Consider the following 19,311-nt stretch of genomic DNA (forward strand, 5'->3'; position numbering starts at 1 on the left):
GCCTTTGACATGCTGCATTCTTCTGCACAGGTTTATAGTCTGCTTACGGCCTGTGACATGCTGCGTGCTGCTGCAGAGGGTAAAGACTGCTTACTGCCTGTGACATGCTGCATGCTGCTTCCCAGGGAACAGTCTGCTTACTGCCCGTGACATGCTGCTGCCCAGGGTACAGTCTGCTTACTGCCTGTGACATGCTGCATGATGCTGCCCAGGGTATAGTCTGCTTACTGCCTGTGACATGCTGCATGATGCTGCACATGGTACAGTCTGCTTACTGCCTGTGACATGCTGTGTGCTGCTGCACAGGGTAAAGTCTGCTGAGTCTCCTGTATATAATTATAAATAAACAGCTGGTATAAGTTATACACCTCCTGTATATAGTGATATGGAGCATGCTGGTATAACCTGGTGTCAGGGAAATTTTGCGTACAGCACCAATCAGGCTCACCCCAATGCCCCGCTGTCGGCGGTAAAGAAGAGACACCACACACGGAGGTCTGGTATAGTTCCTCACACGGGGACATAACTGTGCACTTTATTACAGATTACATGGGGTCTTATACCCTTTGGTCACATCACTAGGAATGGGTGATGGTCTCATTGGCTCAAATTCACCGCATAACCATATATGTAAAGTCCGGATTTCCGCCTGAGACAGTGATAATCATATACGTAGTTGAACAGTCGTTATCTAGATACGGCGCTTCTGGGAAAACAGCCAAGCACACGGCCTTCATATCCGGTTCTTTCTTGCGGTGTTCAAGATACATTTTGTCTTCGCCTTGCAAGGCCTTTGGAATATCTGATGTAAGGCGACATATAAGTTTTTTCTCATTTTAGCATTGAATAGAACTTGCATACAGATATAAAAGCATAAAAAACATATGGCAATATATATATATATATATATATATATATATATATCCTCACAAACTCCCCTAAAAACTTAATATGGAGATCAAGCACCAGACCTTGCACTCTCCCTCGGTCGCCTCTCCCTTGCGTCAGGGTTTCCCCACTGCCCGTAAGGCCCTACTCCTAGGAAGGTGGATCCCTACCTCACCTCAGAACGAGGCCATGGATTCCCTGGGCTCATTTCCGGGCATCCATACCCTCTATCTGTACAAGTTAACACCCTGCAGAGTGTTCCCTCGCTGGAACGTAAGGTCTTCTGCACTATCCCTAGGCAAATGGGAATTCCACTGACAATCCATCTTAGAAGATCGGGGCAGGCGCAGTACTAGTATATTTCTCTATTCTGGTAACGTACGTGGTTGGCATTATCGGAACTGGCTCTTCATCTTTTTAAACAAGGGAAATGTTGGTGTCACATTATCCAGTCCCTTACGCATACTCTTTTTGATCAAAGGGATAATACACATACAGGAAGTTACATACCCAACCTCTTTCTGCTAAAATCATATCCAGGGCCACTCTATTTTGGAACGCCATGGATGCAGTAGGCCCTAACTGGTCAGCTAACCCTTGAAAAGCATCCCTGGTGTAGTTTACAAACCTCTGCTGATTGTAATAGATATAATTCATCCAATCTACATTATTATTAACAGTGATAATAGCAAATAAGGTGTTACCATGCAGCGCGGCACGGGGTCCCGCGGTCGGCGCGCGTCGCTCCAGCGGCCTGGAGCCCTGTGTCAGGGTTATCCCAGCGGCTTGGGGCGGCCGGTGGGCGGCGGCGTGGGTGTGTCCGCCCGTAGGGTGCCGCCCGCACTCCTCCGTTCTTCTTATACAGCAGTGGGTGGAGTGGTCTCCTCCCACTCTCCGCCCCTGGGTGGAGCCTTGTGGTTAAAAGACTGGCAGTGAATTGAGCTCACTGCCAGTTATTGGTTCTGCTTTCATCTACTCAGTCTGTCTGCAGTTTTGCTCAGCCAGTCCCTAGTTGTCTGTCAGCTCCTTCTTGCTATCCTTTGCTCAGTCTGTTTCTGTTGGTTCTGTTAGCCTCTAGTCTGGTTTGTCTCAGTCAGCACTAGTTGCTATTCAGTGTCCTGTCAGTTTGCCTGTGAGCTCCATCTCCAGCCCTGCTGGTACTTGTAAGTTCTGTTGGTTTGTTCCACCTGCCTCTTCTGTCGGCACTCTGTCCCCCGTTAGTGAGTTTCCATCTAGGTAGTTGCCAGGTCCCTAGCCAGAGCAGGGACCGCCGCCCAGTTGTCCGCCTGGGGTTAGCCAGGGCTGAGGCAAGTAGGCAGGGACAGTGGGGTGCGGGAAGATCAGTGTGTTATTGACAATTCCTTGGAAAGGCCTTTGACAAAATTAATAGAGATGAGCGAACGTACTCGTCCGAGCTTGATACTCGTTCGAGTATTAGCGTGTTCGAGATGCTCGTTACTCGTAACGAGTACCACGCGATGTTCGGGTTACTTTCACTTTCATCTCTGAGACGTTAGCGCGCTTTTCTGGCCAATTGAAAGACAGGGAAGGCATTACAACTTCCCCCTGCGACGTTCAAGCCCTATACCACCCCCCTGCAGTGAGTGGCTGGCGAGATCAGGTGTCACCCGAGTATAAAAATCGGCCCCTCCCGCGGCTCGCCACAGATGCATTCTGACATAGCTGAGGGAAAGTGCTATCGTGTTGGAGCTGCTGTAGGGAGAGTGTTAGGAGTTAGTGTAGGCTTCAAGAACCCCAACGGTCCTTCTTAGGGCCACATCTAACCGTGTGCAGTACTGTGGAGGCTGCTTTTTGCAGTGTTGCACTTTTTTTTTTTTTTTTGCTATATCGGCCGTGCAGAGCATTGCGTCCTGCAGTAATACTCCAGGGCCAGAAGCGCTTAGGCAGGGACAGAAGACATATTGATTGAATATAGGCAGTGGGCCTTTTCTAAAAAATATTGGGCAAAAAATCTATTTGGCCTGCCTGTCACTGTGCTCAGTGTTCTGGGTCTGTGTGTGCTGGGTGTAGTACTTCAACAAAATCATACGCAGGCAGCTAAGTGTTACAGCAGGCGTGCGCCAAATTATTTCCTGGCGTTTCGTAAACGAAGTCGGCCTCCAACCACAGGTCAATAAGCGGCAAATTAAATTACAGCGTTCTGTTTCTGCACTACTGGTAATACAGCATGCTGAGGGGTAGGGGTAGGCCTAGAGGACGTGGACGCGGGCGAGGACGCCGAGGCCCAAGTCAGGGTGTGGGCACAGGCCGAGCCAGTGCATTGGCCAGGGGTAGAGGCAGGGCCAGACCGAATAATCCACCAACTGTTTCCCAAAGCACCCCCTCGCGCCATGCCACCCTGCACAGGTCAAGGTGCTCTACGGTGTGGCAGTTTTTCACAGAGACGCCTGACGACCGACGAACAGTGGTGTGCAACCTTTGTCGCGCCAAGATCAGCTGGGGAAGCACCACCACCAGCATGCGCAGGCATATGATGGCCAAGCACCCCACAAGGTGGGACGATGCCCGTTCACCGCCTCCGGTTTGCACCACTGCCTCTCCCCCTGTGCCCCAACCTGCCACTGAGATCCAACCCCCCTCCGAGGACACAGGCACTACTGTCTCCTGGCCTGCACCCACACCCTCACCTCCGCTGTCCTCGGCCCCATCCAGCAATGTCTCTCAGTGCAGTGTCCAGACGTCGCTAGCACCACTGTTTGAGCGCGAGCGCAAGTACGCCGCCACGCACCCGCACGCTCAAGCGTTAACCGTGCACATGGCCAAATTGATCAGCCTGGAGATGCTGCCTTATAGGCTTGTGGAAACGGAGGCTTTCAAAAGCATGATGGCGGCGGCGGACCCGCGCTACTCGGTTCCCAGTCACCACTACTTTTCCCGATGTGCCGTCCCAGGCCTGCTTGACCACGTCTCCCGCAACATTGTACGCGCCCTCACCAACGCGCTTACTGCCAAGGTCCACTTAACAACCGACACGTGGACAAGCACAGGCGGGCAGGGCCACTTTATCTCCCTGACGGCACATTGGGTGAATTTAGTGGAGGCTGGGACAGAGTCAGAGCCTGGGACCGCTCACGTCCTACCCACCCCCAGAATTGCGTGCCCCAGCTCGGTGGTGGTATCTGCGGCGGTGTATGCTTCCTACACTAAACCACCCTCCTCCTCCTCCAACGCAACCTCTGTCTCGCAATCAAGATGTGTCAGCAGCAGCACGTCGCCAGCAGTCGGTGTCATGCGGCGTTGCAGCACAGCGGTGGGCAAGCGTCAGCAGGCCGTGCTGAAACTACTCAGCTTAGGAGATAAGAGGCACACAGCCCACGAACTGCTGCAGGGTCTGACAGAGCAGACCGACCGCTGGCTTACGCCGCTGAGCCTCCAACCGGGCATGGTCGTGTGTGACAACGGCCATAACCTGGTGGCGGCTCTGCAGCTCGTAGCCTGACCCACGTGCCATGCCTGTCCCAAGTCTTTAATTTGGTGGTTCAGCGCTTTCTGAAAAGCTACCCACACTTGTCATACCTGCTCGGAAAGGTGCGCCGGGTCAGCACACATTTCCGCAACTCCAAGACAGACGCTGCCACCCTGCGGACCCTGCAACATCGGTTTCATCTGCCAGTGCACCGACTGCTGTGCGACGTGCCCACACGGTGGAACTCTACGCTCCACATGTTGGCCAGGCTCTATGAGCAGCGTAGAGCTATTGTGGAATACCAACTCCAATATGGGCGGCGTAGTGGGAGTCAGCCTCCTCAATTCTTTACAGAAGAGTGGGCCTGGTTGGCAGCCATCTGCCAGGTCCTTGGAAACTGTGAGGAGTCTACCCAGATGCTGAGCGGGGATGCTGCAATCATTAGCATCACCATTCCTCTGCTATGCCTCTTGAGAAGTTCCCTGCAAAGCATAAAGGCAGACGCTTTGCACTCGGAAACGGGGGCGGGGGAAGACAGTATGTCGCTGGATAGTCAGAGCAACCTCATGTCTATATCTCAGCACGTTGAGGAGGAGGGGGAGGAGCATGAGGAGGAGGGGGAAGAGACAGCTTGGCCCACTGCTGAGGGGACAGATGCTGCTTGCCTGTCATCCTTTCAGCGTGTATGGCCAGAGGAGGAGGTGGAGGAGGAGGAGGAGGAGGATCCTAAAAGTGATCTTCCGAGTGAGGACAGCCATGTGTTGCGTACAGGTACCCTGGCACACATGGCTGACTTCATGTTAGGATGCCTTTCTCGTGACCCTCGCGTTACACGCATTCTGGCCAACACAGATTACTGGGTGTACACACTGCTCGACCCACGGTATAAGGAGAGCCTTTCCACTCTCATTCCCGAAGAGGAAAGGGGTTCCAGAATGATGCTATACCACAGGGCGCTGGTGGACAAACTATTGGTAAACTTCCCATCCGACAGCGCTAGTGGCCGAAGGCGCAGTTCCGAGGGCCAGGTAGCAGGGGAGGCGCAGAGATCAGGCAGCATGTACAGCGCAGGCAGGGGAACATTCTCCAAGGCCTTTGCCAGCTTTATGGCTCCCCAGAAAGACTGTGTCACCGCTCCCCAGTCAAGGCTGAGTCGGCAGGAGCACTGTAAAAGGATGGTGAGGGAGTACGTAGCCGATCGCACGACCGTCCTCCGTGACGCCTCTGCCCCCTGCAGCTACTGGGTGTCGAAGCTGGACACGTGGCCTGAACTCGCGCTGTATGCCCTGGAGGTGCTTGCTTGTCCTGCGGCTAGCGTCTTGTCAGAGAGTGTGTTTAGTGTGGCTGGGGGAATCATCACGGATAAGCGTACCCACCTGTCAACCGACAGTGCCGACAGGCTTACACTCATCAAGATGAACAAAGCCTGGATTTCCCCAGACTTCTCTTCTCCACCAGCGGACAGCAGCGATACCGAAGCAATACGTAGGCTGCACCCGCGGATGGAAGCATCGTTCTCTATCACCATCAAAAACGGGGACCTTTTTGCTTCATCAATCTGTGTATAATATTCCTCCTCCTCCTGAAACCTCACATAATCACGCCAAACGGGCAATTTTTCTCAGGCCCACAAGGCTCACTCATATAATTTTTCTAAACAATTTTTATACGTTTCAATGCTCATTAAAGCGTTGAAACTTTCACCTGAACCAATTTTTATTTTAACTGGGCTGCCTCCAGGCCTAGTTACCAATTAAGCCACATTAACCAAAGCGATTAATGGGTTTCACCTGCCCTCTTGGTTGGGCATGGGCAATTTTTCTGAGGTACATTAGTACTGTTGGTACACCAATTTTTGGGGGCCCTCGCCTACAGTGTAATCAAATGAATTTTTAGCCCACCTGCATTACAGCTGACATTACATCAGCTGTGTTGGGCACTGCAATGGGATATATTTATGTACCGCAGGTGGCTTCCTGGCACCCACCCATGCTGTGGGTCCACAGGGAGTTGGAAATGCATCTGTGTCCACTTCTAAAGAACCCCAGTCTGACTGGGGCATGCAGTGTGGGCCGAAGCCCACCTGCATTAAACATGACATTATTACCTCAGCTGTGTTGGGCAATGCAATGGGATATATTTATGTACCGCCGGTGGGTTCCAGGGAGCCACCCATGCCGTGGGTCCACAGGGAGTTGTAACTGCATGTGTCCACTTCTAAAGAACCCCAGTCTGACTGGGGCATGCAGTGTGGGCCGAAGCCCACCTGCATTAAACATGACATTATTACCTCAGCTGTGATGGGCAATGCAATGGGATATTTTTATGTACCGCCGGTGGCTTCCTGGCACCCACCCATGCTGTGGGTCCACAGGGAGTTGTAAATGCATCTGTGTCCACTTCTAAAGAACCCCAGTCTGACTGGGGCATGTAGTGTGGGCCGAAGCCCACCTGCATTTCATCTGACGTTAGCTCTGCTGCCCAGGGCACTGCAATGGGATACATTTATGTACAGCCGGTGGGTTCCAGGGAGCCACCCAGGCTGTGGGTGCATACGGAATTCCCATTGCGGAGTTGTACCTGCCTGTGACTATTTATAAAAAACCGGGGCATGACTGGGGCATGCAGACACCTTGACAGAATGAATAGTGTGTGGCACATAGGTTCCCCATTGCTATGCCCACGTGTGCAGCTCCAGATGGAGGTGGCACAGGATTGGATTTCTCATTGCTTCTGTACAGTATTGTGGACTATCGCCCCGCCCCTTTTAAAGAGGGTCGCTGCCTAGCCGTGCCAACCCTCTGCAGTGTGTGCCTGCTTTTCCTGTGGCAGACGCACTTATAAATAGACATGAGGGTGGTGTGGCATGAGGGCAGCTGAAGGTTGGGCAGGGACAGTTTGGTGTGTGCTGTGGACACTGAGTCGTGCCGGGGGGGGGGGGGTTGGGCAGCATGCAACCCAGGAGAAGTGGCAGCGGAGTGTCATGCAGGCAGTGGATTGTGCTTTGTTGGAGGTAGTGTGGTGCTTAGCTAAGGTATGCATTGCTAATGAGGGCTTTTCAGATGTAAAAGTTGTTGGGGGGGGGGGCCCACTCTTGCCGCTATTGTGGCTTAATAGTGGGACCTGTGAACTTCATATGCAGCCCAACATGTAGCCCCTCGCCTGCCCTATCCGTTTCTGTGTCGTTCCCATCACTTTCATGAATTGCCCCGATTTTCATAAATGAAAACCTTAGCGAGCATCGGCGATATACAAAAATGCTCGAGTCGCCCATTGACTTCAATGGGGTTCGTTACTCGAAACGAACCCTCGAGCATCGCGAAAATTTCGTCTCGAGTAACGAGCACCCGAGCTTTTTGGTGCTCGCTCATCTCTAAAAATTAACAAGAAAATTATTCCCCAAACTCAGCTACTGTGGCATGTACCCTTCGGGAAAAAAAGTAATGGAAGGCACTCAATCCAAGATTTGCCCGTTTTCTTCATTGCCTTTTGTATCTACTTTCCCACTACTCCGTGGATGGTAGGGTGAGTGAAAAGCCTGGAATATACCCAAAGCAGACATGATGTTGCATTATTTCACCTGTGAAGTGTGTACCTTTGTTTGACTCAATCACTTCCGGTGCCCCATATCTGCAGATTACCTCATTTATGAACTTCTGTGCGGTTACCTGCTTATTTACTTTGGTAACAGGGTAGGTCTCCAACCTGAAAAACATCAACAACAAGCACGTATTCATACTTCCCCACAAGTGGGAGCTGAATGTAGCCAATTGGCAATGGGTAGAGTGGCCCCGGCAAGTGTTATGTGGCAAATTTTACTTCTGCCCTGTTGCTTTACGGCAAAGATCATGCAAAATTGGACAAATGATGCAGCCGCTACAGAAAACCCAGGAGCCACTCATCCTTGTTCAAGCGTCGACATTATTGCTGCTTTGAGAGGTGCGTCTTTCCGTGCATCAGCTGGGCCATCATGGGGCACAGGAACCGTGGTAGGCAAGTTCTGTTGACTGTTCGCCATACGCCGTCCCTTTTTAGTCCATTTTTCCTTTTCTTCCTTGCTGGAATGTAACTGTAAAGTCTTTAGCATATCAAAGTCCAAAGTTTTTATCAAAGTCCAAAATGTAGTCTATGTCCAAGGTTTTTGTCAAATTCTTATTTTCTTCCACGGCTTGAGGGCCACTGCTTTGTGGTCTGTGATGGCGTTGCCTCTTGCTTCTCCGGTGTAGGAATTGGTGTGAGCTTTGCACTTTGTCAGGTAGAAGTGGGGCCTCCGTGAGACTCTGCACCCCTGCACCATTCTCAATTGGTTGTCCTGATAAGGTAAAAAACTGTCTGGCCCTCCATATTGGGCCGTAATCATGAGCTATGCGAAATGCATACCGCGAATCAGTGTAAATGGTTGCCGTCTTACCTTCTGCCACTCTACACGCCTCAGTGAGGGCCTTCAGTTCCGCTTCTTGTACTGAGACATGCAGAGGCAGAGCTTTTGCTTTTAGGACATCTTGTTGTGTGACCACTGCATATCCAGTGTGGAGTCATCAATCACCCCTGGAACCTTCTACAAAAAGCTCAAAATATGCATTGTTAACAAGGGGCTTCAGTAACTTTTTAAAACTTAAATTTTCTTGTTGCATCAATGCTAGACAATCATGCTGATTTTCTATTTCAAATAGATCAGAATCTTGTTGCAAAAAAATTTTAAATACCTGATCTGTAATACCTAGATCACCTATGCCTTCTCCTCCACCCCCCCCCCCCCCTTTGAACCAGGGTACTCAATTGGAAGAAGTGTAGCCGGGTTCAAAGTAGTACAACATTGAAAAAAAAAAGAAATTGATGGATGCAGATAAGGCTTGTAAAATGTCAGCACCAATAACAGAGACCTGAGTTACATTGGGGCAGAATAATCTACAAACATCTATTAATATTTGAAATGTGATATCCTTTAAGCAAATTCATTATTAGTCTGATCCTGCTTGCAATGTCTTATCAAATTTGAGAAGAAAAACTTTTACTAGCTGCTCAATATTCTCACCCCCTCCTTTGTCGACAAGAGGGATGACCCATTACGTACTTTTACATCATCTAACTCCACCCCCTCAATACTGGCCGCTTGCTTCTTTCTTCACACCTTCATTTAAACTTTACAGTCTGCACGTCCACATCACAACCAAGTAAAGTCTTATGCATGGGGGAGGGGAACTTTTATCCCCAGTCAATATCTGCATCACACATTTTACATTCGTCACAGCCTGAACACGGGTCACTAACTCTCATCGATCCATGCGCTCAAGTCTGCCCCGTCACCCCCCATTGAAGGTGTACCAGTACATGCAGATGCACTGACAAAGTGTGACAAACATACATACATCAGTTGAAAAACATTGAGGTGAGCGCTATAATGTTATAAAGTACATGATTCTATTGGGATGAGATTGTGAATGAGCGCTATTTTTGACAATTTATGTGAAAAAGTTTGCTGAGTGACTGAGACATTCTATATTTCTTATCTACTGAAGCTATTATATGCTATATTAAATGCTGAAGTATTTTAGAATGCATGGGTATCTTTCAGCCCCCCTGCCTTTCCTTCTCTGTCTGTGACCCTGAGCTTAGAGTGAAGTCTGAAAGCCCCCACCTTTGCAAAATAACTGTTAGCTCTCTGCGAAGATGAAACACAGACTGAACAAAGTTGTTTTAGTTTAACTATTCCCTGCATTTAAACGCATAAATAACACATATGCTGGGACCTTCTGACAGCGCAACATGTTCTTCATTTTCAACCCCTGTATTCTTAAAAGCCCCCACAGGATGTGAGTGGGGTATAACTTTCTTACACCTGTATGAAAGAGACCAAGACGTGTCCATTTGTGACCTCAGAACCCAGTAAGGATATACCTTAGAAATTGCTATATTTCCTGCCTTCTAAGACAGTATAATTCATTACAAGCTTCTATTTTATTAAAGCAAACAGAGCTACTTTTCAAAGTTAGTATGGCATTCTCTCTCCCTGTTCTTATCTCTTGACCTTGAAAAGCTAGACAGACACTGCAGCTTCAAGTAAACAATCCTTCTCCCACTAAAAGCAAGCTCAGTTAACCATTTGTACATATATACATATATATATATATATATATATATATATATATATATATATATATACATACATACATACATACATCTATATCTATCCACCTAGTATTATACACCTTTTCCTCTCTCTCTCTCTCTGCCAACAAATCACATGCTTTGTAACTTTCCTCTCGACTTTGCTTGTTCCCCTTATTTCTCTCCCTACCTAAATGCCAATGTAACCTTCAGTAGACACTCTCCCGACACCCTCTTGATCACTTACTGTACTTTTCAACATTTCACTTACGGATACTTTCTTAATAGGTGTACATACTTAACTTTCTCTGACTGTCACTCTGCTCCTCATTTCAGCACTTTCTAGTAAACCTTTGTCTTTCAAGGTGCCCTTCTTGGTCCTAAGGACCTCCTCCGAGTCACCATACTGTAAGCTACCGTGCGGGTCCATGTCACACATTTTCATAAGAGTTTTCTTACATTTTACAAATTGGGACCCTTGTCTCTCCTCCACCAATTCATCCGCTCGACGACAGCCCTTGAGGGGCTCCGCATTCTTTAGTAAGGTCTTACACATATTAGAACAACAATAATAACACGCTCCATAGAGTGTATCCTTCTTAATCCAAATTGTCAGCCCCTTATACACGGCAAAACAACCGAAGGTCTCTTCTCCTATGGAACCAGCCTCACAGAATGCATCTAAAATCAAATTGTTAGCCCGTTATATATGGCAAAACAACCGAGGGTCCCTTCTTCTGTGAGACTAAATGAAAAGAAAGAGAAAAAAATTCTGCAGATGCAACAAACAATCTCCACTATCGTTAAAACACTATGGACTTCAGCAACAAATAGACTAGTGACTAGTCCCTGGATGGGTGATTGGTGAGCTTATCATGGTCAGTGGTCCGTGACGGCAAACCCAAAGCCCACGAGTTACCGTGTAGAACTCCTAACCCAACCCGTCCGGTCACAAAACACAGATAGTCCCTCCTACTGCAATACTCTCAGCGTAAAACACAACATAAATATATGCCGGTCTTACCTGGAGTTCTGTGAGTTGATCAGGCTTGGTTTGCAGCAGGACGGTTTCCCTGTGGCGTGGATCCAGGTGGCCTGGGCTGCACAGCTCCAGTTTTGTTGTCCCACATAGGATGCGCCATCTGTCAGGGAAATTTTGCGTACAGCACCAATCAGGCCCACTCCAATGTCCCGCTGCCGGCGGTAAAGAAGGGACACCACACACGGAGGTATGGTATAGTTCCTCACACGGGGACATAACTGTGCACTTTATTACAGATTACATGCGGTCTTATACCCTTTGGTCATGTCACCAGGAATGGGTAATGGTCTCATTGGCTCAAATTCACCGCATAACCATATATGTGAAGTCCGCATTTCCGCCTGAGGCAGTGATAGTTATATACGTAGTTAAACAGTCGTTATCTAGATACGGCGCTTCTGGGAAAACAGCCAAGCACGCGGCCTTCGTGTCCGGTTCTGTATCATCTCTGAATTTCTGGACACATCTCTCTCAGCCTTGCAAATCTGATGTAAGGCGACATATTAAGTTTTTCTCATTTTAGCATTGAATAGAACTTGCATACAGGTATAAAAGCATAGAAAACATATGGCAATATATACATATACCCTCACACTGGGGATCTCCTGTATATAATTATATATGTACAGCTGGTATAAGTTATACATTTCCTGTATATAGTGATATGGAGCATGCTGGTATAACCTGGGGATCTCCTGTATATAATTATATATGTACAGCTGGTAAAAGTTATACATCTCTTGTATATAGTGATTTGGAGCATGCTGGTATAACCTGGATATCTTCTGTATATAATTATATATGTACAGCTGGTATACTTTATACATGCAGCATATTGTAATATAGAGCATGCTGGTATAACCTGGGTATCTCCTGTATATAATTATATATGTACAGCTGGTATAAGTTATACATCTCCTGTATATAGTGATATGGAGCATGCTGGTATAACCAGGGGATATCCTGTATATAATGGCTGATGTGCTTTCTTTATGGGGAAAATGTGACTACCGTTCAGTCATGTGTCACTTTAAGGACCCTTTCACAAGGGTTGGAATAGACTGCACGAAGCACCACAAGCCTCAGTAACTTTCACACCAAGATCTGCAGGCTACCTACGAATTGTGATGCAGAACTGAAAATGCTTTAAAACCTGCCCACAATTTTACATCAAGATCCGCAGTTAGATCTGTAGACTTTGGTGTGAGAATCTGTGAATTTGTCTGCATAATCCCGTGAAAGGTCTCTAAGAAAGAAGGGAGCCTCGTTGGGGGTGAACAGGAAGGTATGCCATGTTAGGGCCTTGAGCAAATAGACTAGGTGTGTGGTATGCAGAGCACCTAGGGGGAAGAAACACAAATCTCACAGTAGAGCCAGCATTTGATTTAAATTTAGAGGTCTGCAAAGCTGCTGAAGTGATTAGCTTAAGGCTGCTAGAGCGAGACCCTCATAAAGTCATAGAATGGTAGAGTTGGAAGGGAACTCCAAGGGTCATTGGGTCCTCTGGGGTCATCGGGTCTTCCAGGGTTATCGGGTCCAACTCCCTGGTCAGTGTAGGATTCACTAAATCATGCCAGACAGATGTATGTCCGGCCTCTGAAGACTTCCATTGAAGGAGAACTCACCACCTCCCGTGGCAACCTGTTCCACTCATTGATCCCCCTCACTGTCTAATATGTAATCTGTGTCTCCTCCCTTTCAGTTTCATCCCATTGCTTCTAGTTTTTCCTTGTACAGATGAGAATAGGGCTGATCCCTCTGCACTGTGACAGCCCTTCAGATATTTGTAGACAGCTATTAAGTCTCCTCTCAGCCTTCTCTTCTGCTAAACATTTCCAGATCCTTTAACCGTTCCTCATAGGACATGATTTTCAGACCACTCACCATCTTGGTAACTCTTCTCTGACTTTGCACCAGTTTGTCTATAATTTTTTTTAAAGTGGGGTGCCCAGAACTGGATCCAGTATTCCAGATGAGGTCTGACTAAGGAAGAGGAGAGGGGATAATTACCTTATGTGATCTAGACTCTATGCTTCTTTGGGGGTGAACAGGAAGGTACGCCATGTTAGGGCCCCGCGCAAAGAGACTAGGTGTTTGGTATGCAGAGCACCTATGGGGAACGCACAGTATGCTGGCGACACTCTCAGAAGGCCCGGTGGGAAGAAACGCAAATCTCACAGTAGAGCCAGCATTTAGAATACATCCTAGAATTATGTTTGCCTTTTTGGCTACTGCATCACATTGTTGACTCATGTTCAGTCTATGATCCATTAGTATACCCAAGTCTTTTTTCACATGTGCTGCTGCTTAGCCCTATTCCTCCCATTCTGCTTGTGGTTGTTTTTTTTTTCATTTTTCCTTGCCAGATGTAGGACTTTGCATTTCTCCTTGTTAAATACAATTCTGTTAGTCGCTGCGCACTGTGCAAGCTTTTCTAGATCTTTTTGAATACTCTCTCTCTTCCCTAGTGTTAGCTATCCCGCCTAGCTTTGAGTAATCAGCAAATTTGATCAGTTTCCCATCAATTCCCTCCTCCAGATCATTTGTAACAATGTTGACCAACACTGGGCCTAGGACAGAGCCTTGTGGTCCCCACTTGATACATTCTTCCACTTGGATGTGCAGCCATTTATGACCACTCTTTGAGTATGATCACTCAGCCAGTTGTGAATCCACCTAAAAGTTGCCTTGTCAATCCCAGATTTGGTCATTTTTTTCAACAAGGATGGCATGAGATACTTTGTGACATGCTTTTTTAAAGTCAATATAAACTATATCTACCATATTTGCCTGATCAACCCAGTTGGTGACTCTGTTATAAAAGAAATTAGATTCATCTGGCATGACATGTTTGTTTCAAACCCATGCTGGCCTTGGTTAATTACTCCATTCTCATCCAAGTACTTGTATACATGCTGTTTAATAATCTTTCCCAGCATAGAAGTCAGGCTCACAGGCCTGTAGTTTACTGCATCTACCTTCTTCCCTTTTTTGAAGATAGGGACAACATTTGTCCTTTTCCAATCTTCTGGGACTTCTCCTGTTCTCCAGGAATTTCCAAAGATTATGGCGAGTGGTTCAGCAATTACCTCTGCTGCTTCCTTTAGTATCCCAGGATGTAATTTATCTGGACCTTGAGACTTGGATTCATGTAAATTAGCTAAATGTTCCCTCACCATCTCTCGGCTTATAGATATCCCTCATTCCCCCAATAGCACAAGGAAGATCAGCTGATGATCCATCTACTTTCTGAGAGAAAACAGATACAACATAGGAATTTAAAAGTTCGGCCTTCTCAACATCATTCTTAACTAATTCAACATTTTCATCTTATAGGCATCCAATAGCATCTTGACTTTCTTTTGCTTTTGAAATCCCCCCAAAATCCTTTTTTATTGCTTTTGGCTTCTGTTCCAAGCCTTAATTCATTATTAGCTTTTCTGACATTTGGCCTACTGTTTCTGCAGACCCCATTATATTCCTCCTTAGATATTCCACCTCTTTCCATTTGATAAACATATTTTTCTTCCTCTTTAACATGTGTACAAGTTCTGTATTCATCCATCCGGGTCTCTTTAAATGCTTCCCATTATTCCTTAGCAAGGCACACCTTAGCTAAGCACCACACTGCCTGCAACCAAGGACAATCACTGCCTGGGGGTGACACCGCTGCCTCTTCTCCTGGGATACATACTGCCATTGCTATCCAACCCCCGCGCACGACCCTGCATCCACAGCGCACACAAAAGTGTCCCTACGCAGCCTTCAGCTGCCCTCATGCTACACTCTCGCTTCATAGCCACATCACCCTCATGTCTATTTATAAGTGCGTACTGGATGAGGAGGAACCAGAGGCACACACTGCAGAGGGTTGGCAGGGCCAGGCAGCGGCCCTCTTTGAAAGTGTGGGCGATAGCCCACAATGCTGTTGAGAATTGATGATAGATTGACGTACGATCATCATTCCAATCTTGTGCCACCTCCGTCACAAAATTGTCAGGAGCCGCAAAAGTGGGCATAAAGGCGACTCAGGTGCCAGCACTTCTACACATCTCCACAATGCAGCAGCACATACTAACACCAAAGATTGGTTTGAAGCAGGAGGTGTCGCAAAAGTAGCCATCACTGGTATACAGTGACCCTGTGAAAGTCTCATGAAATCACTAACACTTCCTGTGAATGCTCCAATCCTGTATCTCGGATAACTGTGGTCATTTGTAGCATGATAGATAATACATGCCGACCAACGCAGATCCCCAGACCCCAAGCAGAAGGAGAAGGTGGAATAATAAGCCCCAGAAACCATGACCGAGGTAGGACCCGCAATACTGTGTGGGAAGCACGTGAGCGGGCCCTGTTTCAGGCTCGGTACCAGCCTGCACCTTGTGTGACCCAAGGTGCCGTGAGTTACATAGCAATGGGAAATCAATGTGTCCTCACACAAGTCATTCAGTGTATTTGTGCCAGATAGCAAAAACATGGCAATGGGAAATCTTTTGGCACCCACAGCATAGGCGAGCCCAATAAACCCAAGGAAAGTATTAAACATGAAGCAATTACAGTGCCCAAACATGGCAGACTTTCACTCCGCCCAGGACTTCGGCCTCTGCCCACACCCTTAGTAATCGTAGGCATAAAGCGGACTCCGATGCTAGTACAGCTGTGAATGTCTCATTAATTCAGTTACGGTTGCTTTCATCGCTCCAAAGACTGGATGAACAACAAAGAAGTTCCACAGACCAAACCTGGCGCAGTTGCATTTTCCCCAGGACTTCGGCCTCTGCCCACACCCTCAGCAATCATGGGCATAAAGTGGACTCCGATGCTAGTACAGTTGTGAACATCTCATTAATTCAGTTACGCTTCTTTTGATTGGTCCAAACCAGTGTCTCAGATAACTATGGTAATACGAGTGCAAATACATGTTGACCAACACTGATCCCCAGACCCCAATCAGGAGGAGGATGTGGCATAATAAACCCGAGAAACCATGATCGAGGTAGGACCCGCAATACTCTGTGTGGGAAGCATGTGAGCGGGCCCTGGGTCAGGCTCAGTACCAGCCTCCACCTTGCGTGATCCAAGGTGCCGTGAGTTGCATAGCAAAGGGAAATCCATGTGTCCCCACACAATTTTTCGAGTGCCAGAAAAATTGGTGTACCAAGAAGAAAAGTGTACCCCTGAAAAATTGCTCAACCGCGAGGGCAGGTGAAACCCAGAAACATTTTTTAAAGATACAGCTTGCTGTTGCTTAATTTGTAACAGAGCCTGGAGGCAGCCCTGTGAGAAAAATTGCTTTCTGTTAAAGTATCAATACTTTTTAAACTTTAAAAATTATAAAAAAATTATATACAGAGCCTTTTGGACCGCAGAAAAATTGGCAGTTCAGCGTGATGACATGCTGTTTTAGGAGGAGGAGTAGTAGGAGGAAGAGTAATAATATCCGAGAGTGATTGACACAGCTAATTCCTCCCTTTTTTCTGGTCATAGAAAATGATTTTTTCTCCTGTTGCAGCAAAAAGAATCATTAGGTTCTGCTGCTTTCCACTGGTGGATAAGAGAAGTCTGGGGAAATCCAGCTTTTGTATATCTTTGAGTGTAAGCATGTAGGCACTGGCAGTTGACAGGCGAGTACACTTATCCGTGATGATTCCCCCAGCTGCACTAAACACCCTCTCTGACAAGACGCTAGTGGCAGGGCAGGCCAGCACCTCCAGGGCGTACAGCGCAAGTTCGTGCCACGTGTCCAGCTTTGACACCCAATAGTTGTATGGAGCAGAGGCATCATGGAGGACAGTGGTACAATCTGCTAAATACTTCCTCACCATCTTTTACAGTGCTCCCTCTGACTTAGCCATGACTGGGGAGTGGTGACACAGTCTTGCTGGGGAGACATAAAGTTGGCAAAGGCCTTGGAGAGTGTTCCCCTGCTGCGCTGTACATGCTGCCTGATCTCCGCACCTCCCCTGCTACTTGGCCCTCGGAACTGCGCCTTCTGCCGCTAGCGCTGTCAGATGGGAAGTTTAGCATCACTTTTTCCAACAGGGCCCTGTGCTATTGCGTCACTCTCGTACCCCTTTCCTCTTCGGGAATGAGAGTGGAAAGGTGCTCCTTATACCGTGGGTTGAGAAGGGTGTACACTCAGTAATACATGTTGGCCAGAATGCGTCTAACGCGAGGGTCACAAGAAAGGCAACCTAACATGAAGTCAGCCATGTGTGCCAGGGTACCAGTACGCAACACATCGCTGTCCTCACTAGGAAGATGACTTTCAGGATCCTCCTCCTCCTCCACAGCCTATACACGCTGAACAGATGAGAGGCAAGCAGCAGGGGTACCCTCTGCAGTGTGGCCGGCTGTCTCTTCCCCCTGCTCCTCCTCCCACTCCTCCTTCTCCAAAACGCGCTGAAATATAGACATGAGGGTGGTCTGGCTATCAAGCGAAATACTGTCTTCCCCCATCTCCTGTTCCACCTGCAAAGCACCGGTCTTTATGCTTTGCAGCGAACTTCTCAGCAGGCAAAGCAGAGGGATGGTAACGCTAATGATTGCTGCATCGCTGCTCACCATCGGAAGCCTCCATTTCCACAAGCCTGTATGGCAGCATCTCCCGGCTGATTAATTTGGCAATGTGCATGTTTAAAGCTTGTGCGTGCGGGTGGGTGGCGGCGTATTTGCGCTTTCGCTCTAACGCTTGTGTTAGCGACAGCTGAACGCTGCGCTGAGAGATATTGCTGGATGGAGTGGAGTACGGTGGAGGTGAGGGTATGGGTGCAGGCCGGAGGCGCTCATGCCTGTGTCCTGGGAGGGGGATTGGATCTGTGTGGCAGGTTGGGGCACAGAGGAAGAGGCAGTGGTGTGACCCGGAGGCGGTGAATGGCCTTCGTCCCACCTTGTGGGGTGCTTGGCCATCATACGCCTGCGCATGCTGGTGGTGGTGAGGCTGGTAGTGGTAGCTCCCCGACTGATCTTGGTGTGACACAGGTTGCACGCCACTGTTTGTCGGTCGTCTGCGGTCTCACTAAAAACCATCCACACCTTTGAACATCTAGCCCTCTGCACAATGGCTTGGCGCGAGGGGGTGCTTTGGGAAACAGTTGGGGGATTCTTCGCTCTGGCCCTGCCTCTACCCCTGACCACCCCACTGCCTCTTCCAACCTGTCCTGCTGCTGCACTTGCCTCCCCCTCTGAAGCCCTGTCCTCAGTAGGCTTAGCAAACCAGGTGGGGCTAGTCACCTTATCGTCCAGCTGCTCTTCCTCCGAATCCTCTGTGTGCTCTTCCCTCGGACTTACTGCCCTTACTACTACCTCACAGATAGACAACTTTGTCTCATCATCATCCTCCTCATCCACTGAAAGCTCTTGAGACAGTTGCCGGAAGTCCCCAGCCTCATCACCCGGACCCCAGGAACTTTCCAAAGGTTGGGCATCGGTCACGACAAACTCCTCAGGTGACAGAGGAACCATTTTTTCCCACTGATGGCAGGGACCCGAGAACAGTTCTTGGGAGTCTGCCTGCTCATCAGAATATGTCATTTTCATGGAGTGAGGAGGCTGGGAGGAAGGAGGAGCAGCAGCCAGAGGACTCAGAGTTGCAGTCCCTAAGCGGGGAGTAGTGGACTGCGTAGAAGACTGGGTGGTCGATACATTGCTGGACGCATTTTCTGCCATCCACGACAGGACCTGCTCTCACTGCTCTGTTTGTAATAAAGGTCTACCACGTGGACCCAAAAATTGTGATATGAAGCTGGGGACCCCAGAAACTTGCCTCTCTCCTAATCCCGCAGCAGCCAGCTGTGATTCACCCCAACCAGGAACTCGGCCTGTGCCCAAACCCTCACTTGGA

The 19,311-nt window shown here is 48.3% G+C and overlaps 1 protein-coding gene across 1 annotated transcript in view; it reads left to right on the forward strand.

Moving 5' to 3' along the window:
• The window catches only part of LOC136626863 (uncharacterized), a 49,868-nt gene that overhangs the window by 12,342 nt on the left and 18,215 nt on the right, over nt 1-19,311 (forward strand). The window lies entirely within an intron of this gene.

The sequence above is a fragment of the Eleutherodactylus coqui genome, chromosome 5 (assembly GCF_035609145.1).
Source record: "Eleutherodactylus coqui strain aEleCoq1 chromosome 5, aEleCoq1.hap1, whole genome shotgun sequence".
In the NCBI taxonomy this organism is placed as follows: domain Eukaryota; kingdom Metazoa; phylum Chordata; class Amphibia; order Anura; family Eleutherodactylidae; genus Eleutherodactylus; species Eleutherodactylus coqui.